The sequence below is a fragment of the Leptonychotes weddellii genome, chromosome 3 (genome assembly GCF_054177405.1).
Source record: "Leptonychotes weddellii isolate Sample4059 chromosome 3, ASM5417740v2, whole genome shotgun sequence".
In the NCBI taxonomy this organism is placed as follows: Eukaryota; Metazoa; Chordata; class Mammalia; order Carnivora; family Phocidae; genus Leptonychotes; species Leptonychotes weddellii.
The window spans coordinates 63,176,543-63,191,672 of record NC_138371.1 but is presented as its reverse complement, the minus strand read 5'-3'; the positions used below and the strand labels follow the sequence as shown (position 1 = coordinate 63,191,672).

The window sequence follows — 15,130 nt, the reverse complement described above, 5'->3', positions numbered from 1 at the left end:
TATATATACCACATCTTCTTTATCCATTCATCTGTCGATGGACATCTTAAGCCTGAGTCTTTTCTAAGCACTTTATATATAACTGTCTCATCTCATCCTCAGAACATTAGCACTATCATTATCCTCATTTTAAAGAGGAGGACATGGATGCACAGAAAATTTAAATAACTTCTTCAAAGTCACACAGCTTATGACTCGTGCTCATAAGTCATGTGGGTGGTAGAGATGGGACATGAACCCAGAAGGTCTTATTCTATAAGAAAATTTGATTGGTTCATGTTTAAGATTCTGACAGGAGAGCATATATAGGTACAGTGATGGGATATGTAATTGAGGCTGGATCTAGGAGGAGGTGAAACAAAGGGAAGAAATTAAATGGGTTAACAAGCTGCATATCTTGATGAGGCGAAAAGCAGATTTTGTAGTAGTATCTGAGTGATAGAGTGGGAATTAAAAAAAACGTTGTTACCAGAAAGCAACATGTTTCAATTTAAGATTTGAGTCCAAGGTGCTGACAAGGCCTAGTATCCTTGTGCAGATACAGAGGTGGGTGGCTGAGGTAGATGAAAGGAGTGAAAGTAACTAGAGATGCAGTTGGCAGAAGAGTGAGAGGCTCTGGTGCCATTTGGGATGTCTATCTGGCACTTAATTCACCTCAAATTATGGTAATACTTGGGGAGGGGGAAGAAACACCCTGAGTCACATTCTAAACATTTTATAAAAAAGTTGAAGAAATTTCCAGTTCAAGATGGTAGACTGAACATATACATCAATTTCTTTGCCTTCTGAAACTCCGTTAGACTGATTATAAAGGCAGGAAAGGATAAGACATGCAACAAAGGAGGAAATGGAGAGTGTCATCAGTGGATGAAGCAGAAAAGAAATAGTGACACTCTGGGACACACCTAGAAAGGAACTTCCATGGAACAGTTCCAGAACTGAGATAGCACTTACCACTGAGGGTAGGAAAGAGAATGGGGTTGTAATGAAGGGTACTAACTAGTTGGATATCCATACATAGACTCTTCACCTTTGGATGCAGAACAGTTCTGCAGCTGAGCATTTATTCCAGGCAAAAACATAGAAGATTTCATTTTAAGCCACATTAAACTCTTACTGGAGGGTACTAGGGGGGCTGTCTTGGAGTCAGTGCAACAGAATAAATCCAGTCCTCCAGCTTATTGGCTTCCCGACCTCTTTTCCTTAAACAAAACCCATCAGCCAACAAGCCCTGCCTGCATAGTAGGGTCTCTCCATTCTTACATCATTCTTACATCTGCTATAAAAACCAAGAAGCAGTAGACAAGAATAATATCTTTTTTTTTTTTAAAAAGAAGAATCAAAACCCTAAAACATGAAAAAAAAAGTAAAGACACTAAGAAGAATAAATAGGGGGAAAAAAGTCAAGGAAAATAGAAAAAGTGACCATGGAGATAATTCTGAGAACAGAAAACAACAAGCTTAAATTCAGCACTTGCACTTCTGGCTACATATCCAAAGGAAATGAACACAGGATATCAAAGAGATATCTGCACCCCCGTGTTCATTGCAGCATTATTCACAATAGCCAAGATATGGAAACAACCTAAGTGTTCATCCATGGACTAAAGGTTAAGGAATTGTGGCATATATGTACAGTGGAATATTATTCATCAATAAGAAAGAAGGAATCCTGCCATTTGCAAAAACATGGACCTGGAGGGCATTATGCTAAGTGAGATAAGCTAGACAGATAAAGACAAATACTTCATGTTATCACTTATATGTGAAACTAAAAGAAAAAAAAAAGAGGGGAAAGAATTCAAACTCCTAGAAACAGAGTTTTCTACTCTGTTTCTAGTAGAAAAGTGGTTGCTGGGGGAAATAGGGAGAGTTTGGTAAAGAATACAAACTTTCAGCTATAAGCTAAGTAAGGTCTGAGGATCTATGTAAATTGTAGTGACTACAGGTGATCACACTGTGTTGTGTAATTGAAATTTGCTAAGAATAGAACTTAAATGTTCTCACACACACAAAAAAAGATAAATGTGTGAGGTAATGGATGTATTAATTAACTAGATAGGAGGAATCCTTCCACAATGTATACGTATATCAAATTACCACGATGTACACTTTAATATTCTCACAATTTTACTTGTCAATTATACCTCAATAAAGCTGAAATGAAAAACAAAAAATTTAAAAAGCTTGAATTGGCATCCTCAGTGAGATTCAACTGGATGCCAGTTTATGAAAAAGTAACATTCAAACAAACTCTAACATAATAAAAATATGATTGCTGCATTAGAAAAAAAAATCATTACAGGCTTTGGGGAATGAAATTGAGGAAATCTCTCTGAACAGAGAAATACAAGATGAATAATATGATGTAGAAGAGAAGAGACATAGAACATAAACCCAGCCAGTTCAATATCCAATTAGTAGGAGTTTGAGGAAGAAAGTCAAAGAAAGCAGAGGAATAGGGGTTATACAGAATAAATACAAGAGAATTTCCCAGTGCTGAAGAAGAAAACATGTCTTTAGGGCCCACAAAAAGCCCAGCACAAAACGTGAGAAAAGACTCATACCTAGACACATAACTGTGTAATTTCAGAATATTAATTTCAAAGAGAAAATTCTGAATTCTTCCAGAAAGAAAAACAAGTCCTCTACAAAAGAAGCAAGAATTAAGCTGACAACAAATTTAACATCTCCCAACTAGATGCTGCAAAACGACAGAGCCTTGTTTTCAGAGTCCTGAGAGAAAATGTTCATCAAGCTAGAATCTACTTCGGCAAGAAACCAGTCGAACATGAGCATAAAATAAATATATTTTCAGATGAGTGGGAACTCAGAAAGTTTCCACCCCAAATATCCTTTCTTCGGAAGAAGCTTGAGGGTGTATTTCAGCAAAATGAGGGAGTGAAGTACTACAGTCACCTTTCAGAGGAGAACAAAGCTGAACCAAGAAATGGTGAATCGGGTCTTTGGAAACCAGACGCTAAGAGTGCGTGAGTGCCTGTCTCTTGCCATTTCTTAAGTTAGATCTATTCTTTTGAGTAACGATTTTTTTTCTAAGTTGGAGTTGTTTTTCATGCCACTTATAAACAAGAGTCCCGATAGTCACATAACAGATGGAGGCGGTTGACGGAATGTAAAAGTAGAATCTTAAGAACATTCTCTACTGATCAACATAAAAAGTACTATTGGACCCATAGAGGATGAAACATAATCCGACCAAACTCTTTAGGTCAAAAGCAATACCTACATATTCGCAATAATTTGAGTGTTTGTTGGTTTTAAATTTTTATAATTCACTATGGACAAATCACAAAAGCTTTTTTTGTAGTCAGAAATTATCAGTCAAAATTATTTATTATGTGTATATGAATAGAATTGGATTTATCTAGAATAGAAGTTGGAAAGTGGAGGAGGGTGAAGAAACACAGAGAGAAGGGCAGGGAAACTTCTGCCCTCATCTCGCAAAGCAAGCAGTTGAGAGATCTCATCTTGGATGAGCAAAGTAAGAATTGTAGAACACATAACACATTTTGCCCTGTCACCTCCATACAGTATTGAGGACACATTGTAGGAGAAGAATATTTAGAGTAGTAGAAATATAGAGCCATATGATTTTTCATATAATTTCAGAATAAACTTCTGCAAATTCGTATGATGGATATTAGTAGGTCTTCTTCACTAAGTAGTCTGATATAGTAGGTGACATCTATGTTCAGTATCTCCCCCCCTTTTTTGGAACATTTGTTCCATGGCACAATAGAAAAAATGGGTAAAGGGCAAAAATAAAGTTTATCCAGGCCCATCTACAAATTATAAAAATGTAAAACAAATATTATTAGAAATTAATAAAGTAGGGGCAGCTGGGTGGCTCAGTCAGTTAAGACTCTGATTCTTGATTTTGGCTCGAGTCATGATTTTGGGGTCCTGGGATTGAGCCACCTTCAGGCTCCATGCTCAGTGCAGAAGTCTGCTTGTCCCTCTCCCTCTGCTCCTCCTCCTCCTCTCTCTCTCTCTCACACACACAAGTAAATAAATAAATAAAATCTTTTAAAAAAAGAAATTTATAAAATAATGTTAAAGGTTGCTAGACATCAAAGAAATGCAAAATAAAATACAAAAATGTGATTTTTTCATTTCTTGGATTGGTAAGGATTTAAAAATGGGAGCAGGCCCTTTCCCAATCAGCTGATAATAGAGGGAAGTACTATAAACTTTCTGGAGTGCAGTTGAGGAGTAAATATAAAAAGTATGCATCCCCTTCAAGATAGTGATTCTACCTCTGGTAATGTACTTTAAGGAGGACATTAGATAAGTGTACAAAGTTGCAAATACAAGATTATTGTTGAAACTCAGTTTACAATATTGAGAAACTGAAAACATCTAAAAGCCCGTCCAGAGGGAATTAGACAAATCCATATGGAACATATCAAAATGAATGATGTAGGTCTACATTTATTGACATGGACAACATCCACAATCTATTGTTTAGTTGTATAATCCCATTTTCGTGAAGAAGAGGCAGGAAAAGTTTATGTAGATATATACATAATAGAAACTCTGGAAATATGTGCTTCAAAGCATTGGGTTACCAGGTGGGGTTTGGTGAGCATAGTCTTTCCTGGAAGCAGAAAAGAAAACATTATCTCTAAAATATTTACAAACAGTAATAAAAGCCACTAAAATCAGTCTGCTTTTTTATTACCACTGTGTCCAGTAATTCTAAACAACTTTAGTGATACAGTACTCCTTCATCCTGAAGCAGACCACTGCACTCCCAGTATACCCCACACTTGGTATGCCATTCCATCAAGACATCACGACCTGAGCTGAAATCAAGAGTAGGAGGCTTAACCCACTGAGTGCCCAGGCACCCCAAGAAGCAGATTTTAAAACAGTAAAGGAACTGGGAGAGGATACGGAACTTTCAGTAGCACATCTCATGTCACATCATTAAGGAACCTACCTATTGCTATCATGAGTAAGACCAGGTCTCTTAGGTTTTCAAGAGATAAATCCTATTAACATAGGATCACAAAAAAATCACTGGCCCTGACCTGAGATCTATATAGTTTTAAACCTACACATAATTTTTGGTTATGTGTCTAGTAGATGGTATCAGGAAAGATGATAGCAGTGATTTATGGATGAGAAAATAGGAACGACATTACCACCATGGACTGAAGTTCTCATTCAACTGTTATCTTCTCAATGAGAGTGAATCAGTCATTCAAAATTGACCCCCCTCAATGTCCAGGTTTTTTTTAGTTTACCTGTCTTTTTTTTCCCATAGATTTTACTACTTCCCAACATCCTATAATCTGGACATATGTATGTATTATTTCTACTGTTTATTCCTCTTTCACTCACATATAGCTCCATTTTGGTTTGTTTCACTAATTTATCATAAGGGTATAGGAGCAATGCTTTGGATAAAATAGGTGCTTAATAATATTGCTGTCTGAATGAATGAATGAATGATACAGATGATATGGAACGCACCTGCTGCTCACAGTGGGTCCAAGCTAGATAATGCTCAAGGAGAACACCTCCAGGTGTGATCAGTAAAGGGTCAAGCTCATTATTGTTAAACAATCAGATATTAACCATTGTTATCTAACAATGGTCATTTAATCCTTGTGCTACTGCTTAAGTGTGCCTTTCAGTGTTGTTCATTATAACATGGAGAATTAGTAATAGGAGACTTTACTGCAGCAATTCAGTCATTTTTTCCTGAGAACTGAGGAAAGATTACTGGCTCTTTATGAGAAGTATCTGTTTTATGGATTAGTAAAGTAGAAATTAGTACAATTCCATGTCCACTTCTTTTTGACATTCTAGTTGGTGAAATTTCAAAGAACACGTAATCTAATCAACGTTGTGTTCCACTCTGATCATTTTTCCAGTAACTTGTAGTTTAAAACACACACACACACACACACACACACACATGCATGCCAGAATTGTGGACCTATTTTTTGACAAGTGATCTGCCATGCTCTCGGTGAATGGCTTGGCATCACAAAATTTGAATGGCAAAGCTACGCTGATGTAGGCAAGGAGTTGTATGGGTTCCTGTGGGCTCTGTCTGGACCATCAGATGTCTCCTCATCCAGGTTCACACTGATGAATCATCACAGGGGAGGGAGCTGTAAAGAAGGATGAAGGAAGCTGCGGGCAAGAGAAAGGAAGAGCAGATGAGGGTGGATTCTGTAGGACCACACAAGCTACTCAGGCATTAATTTATTGTCCCACAATGTAAGGCCACAAAAACTGGCTACGGTGAGGCATGAGCTCAAACCCACAATTTCTCTTTTGAATACCGAAGGCTAAAGAAACTTTTTCTGTGATACTGAGGAATGCTCCTTTATTCTTTAGTAACCTCATTCCTACTATCACAGGAAAAAGGAAAAACATTCCCTTCACTCATCTCCTAATGGAAGGCAAAAGAAAAGATCCTTTGCTGAATGCAGGAGGGGTCATGCTTGAGTGCAAGCCAGCTTGCTCTAGTTTTGCTTTTAATCAACTAAGAGAAATAGCTGATGTGTGTTATTACATACTCTCAAATATATTTTCAGGGCCTGAAATATTACTTATGCCAGAATCTCCTTATCACTGTGATCCCCACAATTTGTCCTTCACTAAATGTGAGGTCCCTCCTTTGAAAAATTCTTAGTCACTGACCTCTCAGTGCTGTGTATTGGGTATCACCATAGTGTCAAAACTAATATTTCGTTGAAGCACAGAAACTTCCATGGCTTCATTATTTCTAACATAGTTATATCTTAGTTATAGACACAATAAAAAACTCAAGAAAAAACATATTTTCTAGAATACTTTAGGAAAATACCCATCTGCTCTACAATTCTTTTCTACCACCCCTCTGAATTTTACCAAGACCAAAGAGGCAGCAAGCTTTTTGAAGCAAAGAAACATTGCCTACCTTGTGTGAGATTTTATCCAATCTTCTAACTTGAATGTACAGGCTAGAAAAGTTTTTCGGGAACACAAAGCACTTTAATCATTATATTGTTACAGTCTATGTAACAATTAAATAGTAGAATACTTCAGATATTAAACCAGCCACAAAAAACTTCAGTAAGAGACCAAATGAGATGGAGAATCAATGTCTCCTAACTCTCAATTCACATCTAAGAACTGACTACCTTATCTTATTTATGGGACTTATGATGTAGGGGAAATAATGGGAATGACAGCTTCCTTCTTCCACTTTTTTTGGTTATAATGGTCTTACCTATAATAATAATCAATTTATTATGATTTTTTAATGTCTGGAACAGAATCATCAGCCATCCTGTGCAGAATGAATTGTCATTAATCTGAATGAATATGCGTGTGTGTGTGTGTGTGTGTGTGTGTGTGTGTGTGTGTGTGAAAGACAGAGATATGAAGTCATTGAAGAAGGCTAAAGCAGAAATAGTAAAAGCCAACATCCCCCAGGAGAATAATTTAGATATTTGAGAGTCAAAGACCTTAATGTGGCAGACAAACCCAAGTTTTAAGATGAGGGGGAATCTAGATTTCTCTCTTCAACAGGATTGATTTTTCCCTTCTCAACCCAATGAGGATTAGTCCCATTTTTGACCATACCTTTGATTCAGTTGTCACTTTGACCTCTGTGTGAGATGTGATATAGGAAAAGAAAAATAAATGAGAGTGAACAGACATGAAAGAGAGGGAGGGTCAGAGAGAGCTCTGGCCTTGTTCACTTGTGAGGCAGTAGAGTTATAATACACAGAAATGAACCAAAGTCTGACTCCTGCTTTTCCCTCTTCTCCCTTCAAACACTGCCTATAATTTTGCTTTTGCAGAAGAGAGGCTACTACTTTATATTCTCTCTTAATGGAAACAGGTTCTGAGGTGGAGAGATGCAAGCAGGGTTTAGTTTGTGGATAGGGTTGGAGGTAGAGAGAGGTTGCTCTCTGGAGATAACACCTGTAGGGAGGGGAAGAAAGCAAGATGGGGCAAAGGGAGACACTGACCTGTGGAACTATTGCAAAGGAAGGCCAGTCTACCCTACAGGGGCCTCAGGAGTTGGGATGGCCCTTCAGAGTTGTCCCAAATGGAGTAAAGGGGGACAGGCTTGTGTCTCCTCATCAGTCTGTGATTTGGCTTTAGACCACCGCCAAGAGGACATAATCTTTGAGAAGGCAGCTCCCCATAGCTTAAGGTAATACCCAGGGAGGGAGGCAGCCATATCCCCAAGCCCAGGGGCATGAGTGCCCCGGCCCTGAAGAGGGGATCTGGGCAGAGAACCATGGGTGTTTATTATGTATTCTCACAAGTAATTGTTTTCATCAGATAGAAAGATAGGCATGACTGCAGAGATGTCAGAGAATTAAAAGAAAATAAGAGAATTCAAAGTTAGGTAGTAACTTGCCAGAAGAAATTGGAACTTAATGTTTAAACTGCATTTTCTCTATATCTGTCTTAAAAAATAATTTAGAATTGCTCTATTCACTGCAGTGGCTACTAGCCACATGTGTCTATTGAATACTTGAAAATGTGGCAAGTCCAAATTGAGATGTGCTAAAAATATAAGATACACACCAAATTTTGGAGGCTTGGTGAGAAAAAGATATGAAATATCTTATCAACAATTTTTATATTAGTAACATATCAGTGTAATATTTTAGCTATATTGAGTTAAGATATGTTATTAAAATTAATCTCACCTGTTTCTTTTAACTTTTTTTTTTTAAGATTTTTATTTATTTATTTGAGAGAGAGAATGAGATAGAGAGAGCACGAGAGGGGGAGGGTCAGAGGGAGAAGCAGACTCCCTGCCGAGCAGGGAGCCCGATGCGGGACTCGATCCCGGGACTCCAGGATCATGACCCGAGCCGAAGGCAGTCGCCTAACCAACTGAGCCACCCAGGCGCCCTCTTTTAACGTTTTTAATGTAACCATTGACAAACTTCAAATTAGTTTTGTGTTTTACCTATACTTTCATTGCATAGAGCTGGTCTAGACTAATCTTAAAGTCTGACAAAGGGGTCATTATCTCAGGCCACAGCCTAAGACAAAGCATTATTGGAAAGGGCCATAGAATGGGGAGTGCAGAAACCTCCACATTCTCAGAAACTCACTTCCTGGCCTTTCTAGAATGGCCATCCCAAAGCACCTTATTTAGTTCTTGAGAGGCCAAGATAGCACCTGGGGTGTATAACCAGTTTGCCCCCATTGGTAGAGTGAGAATGGATGTAGGAAGTAACCATCCTTCTTGAGAACCAGAGTCTCTGGGAAGTAAAAAAAAAAAAATGCTTGCTTTACTCACAAATTGGGAGATTCTGGCTCATTTTAAACCCTTTCCTCAGGACAAGGGAATTGTACCCACCACAGCTCAGTGATCAGTGTGGGTGGATTAGAAATCAACTGGACCCCGGGAGCCGGTTCTTGGGTGCAGTAGAATAGTTCCCCTGTATGCCGGGAATATGACCCGCATGAGGCACTAGGCGACAACCAAGCAGAGGCATGAGTCAGAATGAAAGCAAAAAGAAGGTAACGTAAAGAAATTACTTGTAATTTGTTTCTATCACCAACTGTGCTGTACTTTTGTATTTATTCTGTTTATTGCCATCAATTCCGTACCAGCCACGATTTCTCCAGCTCGTGATTTTATTTCAACATCAGCCAGAATCACTCATTGCTTCCACTCTCGCTGCCAATAACCAAGTCCAGATGTTCATCACCTCAGACTCACTGGCTCCAACTTCCTCCCAGTTTTTCTCTCTTCAATATGATTTAGTCCACTAACCCTTTGTAGATCGTCTTTTCTACAATGTGTTGCTCTACTGCTCAAAAAACTAGAACGGCTTCATATTGGTTATCCAGTCAAGCCCAGATTCGGTTTGGCATTCCAACAGACATGCAAAGCACGTTCATTTTTCTTCTTCCTTCTTCCTTATTACCTTCACTTACAATACACTTCCTTCTCTTCTTACCTTTGAAATTACTATGAAATATGAACATCTACTATACCCCAGGCATTATTCAAATTCCTTACTCACTCTAATTCAGAAGCTTTTCTCTGTTGATCCCTGACTTTTCTGAATTCTATCATACCTATAATTTGCATACCACACGATTACTGCATGCTCATATTTTTTTTTCTGATTATTTTGTGCCTATCATAGTTGAACTTTCAACCAATTGGTTAGTTCCCCAAGGTCAGAGATTACACCTTATACTTCAAATCGGAAAAAGAAATTAATATTTACTGAATGTTCTCTTTGTGTCAGTCACTGTAAAATGTGTTCAACATTTGTTATCTGGAATTCTCTGTAGTCACTTTTCCTTGTGTGTGTGCTTTCCCTTCATTGTTTCCATGTTGCTCTGCCAGACTGCCCTGATGCCAAATACTCCAACTGAAGTACGGAAGTAGATTTACTGGTGCTTTGGGACAATGATGGTGGAATTTCCGCTGGTAATTTCTCCTTGGGCTGTAGCCTCCTGCCTTGCTCCTGGGATTCTCTCTCACATTAACAGTTTCTCCCTTCCTCTCTAGCTCCTTCTAACTGATCCTGTTTTATGCAAAAAACAGTTCAGCTATTTCTTTGATTAATTTGCCAATGGAGCTATAAGGAGGTCCCATTTTCAAAAATAAGCACACACATTAGGGGGCTTCTAAAACAAAGATTGTTCTCTTTCTCTGAGAGGTATTATGAGAGTGTTAAGTCATTAAAAAATCTATCATACAGACATTTTCTCATTTAATCCTCTCAACAATCCATTACATGGTCTTTCAAGTAAGATAGGATTTTGTGGTTCAGCTCTTGGCATTATAAAACTGATTGTTTGGATTTAGGAAATGAAAGTTTCTAGTTATGAAATATATTCTGTCTTGTTTCTAAGTTATTTGGTTAGAGAATAGGTCAGATGCATTTGAGTCATTTCCTGTGTGAAATACAATGTTTATACATAAGAGTAGCTTGATATTTGAAAATTGTAACTTCTTGTGGACTAACTCTCATATTTCTTTAGATATGATTGCATGAGTGAGTCCAGTCTGGTGGGAGAAACCACAGAGTAATTTGAACAGGTAAAATTTAATATAAACAATTATTAACTACAATGGGATTAGAGTAACAGAAGATTAACTAATAAGTAAAAAGAACTCTAAAGAATACAGAAATAGGGGCGCCTGGGTGTCTTAGTTGGTTAAGCAGCTGCCTTCAGCTCAGGTCACGATCCTGGGGCTCTGGGATGGAGTCCTCCATTGGGCTCTTTGCTCAGCGGGGAGCCTACTTCTCCCTCTCCCTCTGCCTGCCGCTCCCCGCTGCCTGTGGTTGCGGGCTCTTTCTCTCTGTCAAATAAATAAATCAAATCAAAAAAAAAAAAAGAATACAGAAATAACAGAGCTATGGAACAGCCAGTTCCCTTGTGCCTGAGATAGGCAACCCAAGGCTGAGATTCAGATGTTATTGGAAAGAGCAGCCATAGGTAATTGAAAGCAAAGAATTTGCCAGGGTGCCACAGGAACTTGCTGGAAGTCTGTCTTCTGGAGCTTGATGGAAATGTGCCCTCTGGGTCCCAGGGAGAGCTGTTCATGGGAGTGTTCATGGAGACACTGTACACATAACTGAAGAGATGCAGTGGCTGGCCACTGAGTCCTGCTGGCTGCCATGTAAGCCCCTGGTGCTGGAGAAAGCCACGTGTGCCACAGGAACTGGATGCTGGAGAAGCCACCCACACTTGCAGAAGCTCGCGACGCACCCGCACAGAGAACCAGAAAGCAAACCCCTTTCTTTCCGCATTGTTTCTCCAGCACCCTCTACAGGCAAAGTTTCATGTCAATGCCAGCTGGCAAAGCAAAAATACTCGAAGGGCCCAGATGCATGTTTAGGGACCATATAAAAAAGTTGAATTTGGAGATGACAGATAATAAATTGATAACAAAAAAATTACATTCACAAAAAATTCCCCACTTTCCAATGTATACTTCTAAGGTGGAAAACACCCTGTGTGGTTCAGGCATCTATAAAGCCTAGGATAAATGGACAGAGAGAGGAAAAGAAATGAGCAAGTAAAATCATGTTGATTTACATTATAAAAGGAAGAGTTTGAGAGGAAGGGTGGGGGAGATAAAAAAAGAATACAGGATGATTTTGAGGAGTTTTGAAGAGATATTGATATTGGGTTTCTTACAAATACAACCCTGTGCTGAGAGGTCACAGACAGGACCAGTTTTATTTGGGGAAACGTAACATTTTAAAGCTTTTCGAGTCCATCAGACTTTTAAACATTCTGATTTTTTTCTTTAACATATCAAAGAATAAATACAACAAAATGTAGTCTAATATCCTGCACATAAGTATTTACTAAATCATTGGTGTTTTATTTATTGTTTCTAAACCAGCCAGTCCTGATACTGCATGATAATCCTCTTACTTAGTTTCTAATTAATCATTTTCCATTCATCAAAGCATGTTAAAAATCCTGACTGCTTTCCTTAAGTCCCCATGTCCATCCTGAAATCTAAAGCCCAACTTGGTGGGTAGTCTAGTGGTTGATGCCAATAGAAAAACCTCACCAGCCTCCTACTTTTGTGCCTTTCCACTAAACTGTATCTTTTATTCGTATTTATTTTTCCTGTTTCAACAGCAGCAGAAGTATCTATCCTTCTATCCAATTGTCATCCTTTCTTTTGCTCTTGATTTCATGCCCTTTCTTCTTCCTATGCCTTCTGTGGCAACAGTTATGCCCTCCCCTCTCCCTTTGATTCTTGAATCTCTCCCTGTTTCTTGGCTCTTGCTCCTTAGCCTGTCAACAGGCTTAAAACTTTGGACTCCCTTTCAAAATTTTCTCATCTTTTTCACAATACCCATTTAAAGATCATCTATGCTTATTGCATCCATTTCCTTCCTTACCAAAACTCACTCTTTGTTGAAGACTATCTGCCAGACTTGCTTGGGAGACACTTTCCTTAGCCTAATCGCATAGTGTAGTCAAATTGAGCCCTCATTATAAAGCATATTTTAAACCTTTTTAAAAAAGTACCCTGATCACTGAATATTGTGAACAAAGATGGACGTGGTACCAACTATCCATCCTTCCATCTGTCCCCGACCAAACAATGATTGTCTAAGCATTCTTTTCCTCAGATGGTTACAAGGTAGTGACCTTCCCTGGGCCAGAGAATGACTTGCTGGGCCAGTTGCTGAGGAGAATGTTGGAACAATAAGATTGAGTCTCAAGACATCTTTTGACCAGGATGGATGTGACCAGAGCACAGGCATCTCACACTCTTTCTCCCACCTCTGGTTCCATCTAGAGAAGTCTTGACCTTTTCTCATGATGATTACATCAGAAGCTGGCATCCTTTTTCACTCGTTTATTTCCATCTCAAACCCTTATAGTGGAGGTGAACCTAGTTTAACTATTTTATAATTATTTGGGTAAATAAAGCTTAGTAATATTTTAAATCAAATGGCATGTTTATCTGTGAGATATTTCAAACTTATTATATACTTTAAGCAAAAATATTTTATTCTAAACAGAGTTAAAATGACTTCCTTTTCTAACCATATTTGATGGTAAAATTTTCTTTTATGGATTATCAGGTGTTCTCCTTTTTCTTATCTCTAGATACTATCCATCCTCAATGCCCCCACCCCCAAGATGGGAAAACTCTAAAAAGGACTTTGAAAAATCTCCTGGACATGCCACAATCCAAGGCAATCTTCTGTCTCCCATCCCTGTTGGAAGTAATTCTCTCCTTCCCTTCTCTTATAGCATCGGTCATTGTCTCCCCTGCTGGTATTTATGAACATGGCTAATCTCTGTATAAGTGAATCCTAAAAGCAAGATCCTTATTTTACTCATTATTGAATAAAAGATTCTCACTATTAAGTAAAAAATCCTGTGGGCAAGAGCCTTATTTTAATTATTAGTGCCTAAAATACAGTACCCTATAAATAGTAGGACTTAAAAATATTTATGAATAGAAAAGAAATAATTGGTCATTTATTAGATGTGTGAATATCCCTCAGTTAAATTTGTTTTTCCTTCTTCATTTTTATTTCTTTGTCTATGTGTTATAGTGTTACTGTCTTTTTAATCTCTTTGCTTCTGTTTCATTTGGCTTCTATTTATTCCCTTTTTACCTTCATTTTATCTTCTTTTTCCTCTCCTGCATGGAACACAGCATTCTACATGGAATGACATGTTTTGGTTTGTTTCTTGCAGTTATTTGAGTTTTGCATTTTGTCCCAAAATAAATGAGTGATAAAAATAAAACATCGAACTAAGTTGTCCACTAAAAAATTCAGGGCCTTAACTGATCTTTCTTCTCCACGAGGTTAGTAGCTTTCAATAGAAAAAACCATATAGTCTAATTAAACACAAGAAACATCACTCTTAGAGAAAGATTTGGGATATGCTTGTCAAATGAGATAAATCCCTTAAAAGTTGCAATTTTGAGCTCAACAGGTTATCACAATTATTAGCATAAATTGTGCGAAGTACAGTCATGAAATTATAAACCTGGGTAAAATGCTAAGAAAAAAAGGAAACATTGGTGTGGTATTGAATTGTTATTAATCTCAGGTGGGCAACCTTGTCCAAGATAACATAACACTATATCAGTTGTTTTGGTCCTTTTAGTACTATACAAATCCTTTCAGCTTGATGAATTATGATCATTTTATGGCCTGTTAAGGATTCAAAATTAAGGAACTAACCATCCAACAGTCCACTCATCCTATGTGTTTATACAATAAAATACAAGCATATTCATAAGAGACAGCAGAAGACAGGGTTTGAAGGAAATACTTAAGTTGAAAAAATGCTCATCTTTGGTTCAGTATTATTTTATATACACAACCAAATTAAACACTTAAATTTCTCTTGTGTCAATATCATGCCCATTTATGAAATTAGTATGTAAAAAAATAATATGCTTCATCAAATATATTCAACTTAAATAGTGGTCCAAACGTATTCTAACAACTGCATGGTTAAACACTACTTCCTACAAAGTCTGTTTCTCTTCCCATGGCCCCATTTAGGATCTGGCCTTTAATTTGGATTTAAAAATTATGAACAAATAGGGCTCACATCCAATTTCATCTTCAAATGAGATACTTACGGGATGACTAATTTCATGTAAAGA

At 37.8% G+C, this 15,130-nt stretch overlaps 1 long non-coding RNA gene across 2 annotated transcripts; it reads left to right on the top strand.

Moving 5' to 3' along the window:
* Positions 1-9,383: 9,383 nt before the first annotated feature.
* LOC145720536 (uncharacterized) lies at positions 9,384-13,999 on the top strand. Of its 2 annotated transcripts, none has more exons than XR_014143573.1 (3): positions 9,384-9,519; positions 11,002-11,059; positions 13,606-13,999. It is a non-coding gene; the product is annotated as an uncharacterized LOC145720536 (long non-coding RNA). The 2 variants fall into 2 exon arrangements; XR_014143574.1 differs by lacking the exon at positions 9,384-9,519 and adding an exon at positions 10,254-10,444.
* Positions 14,000-15,130: the final 1,131 nt, after the last annotated feature.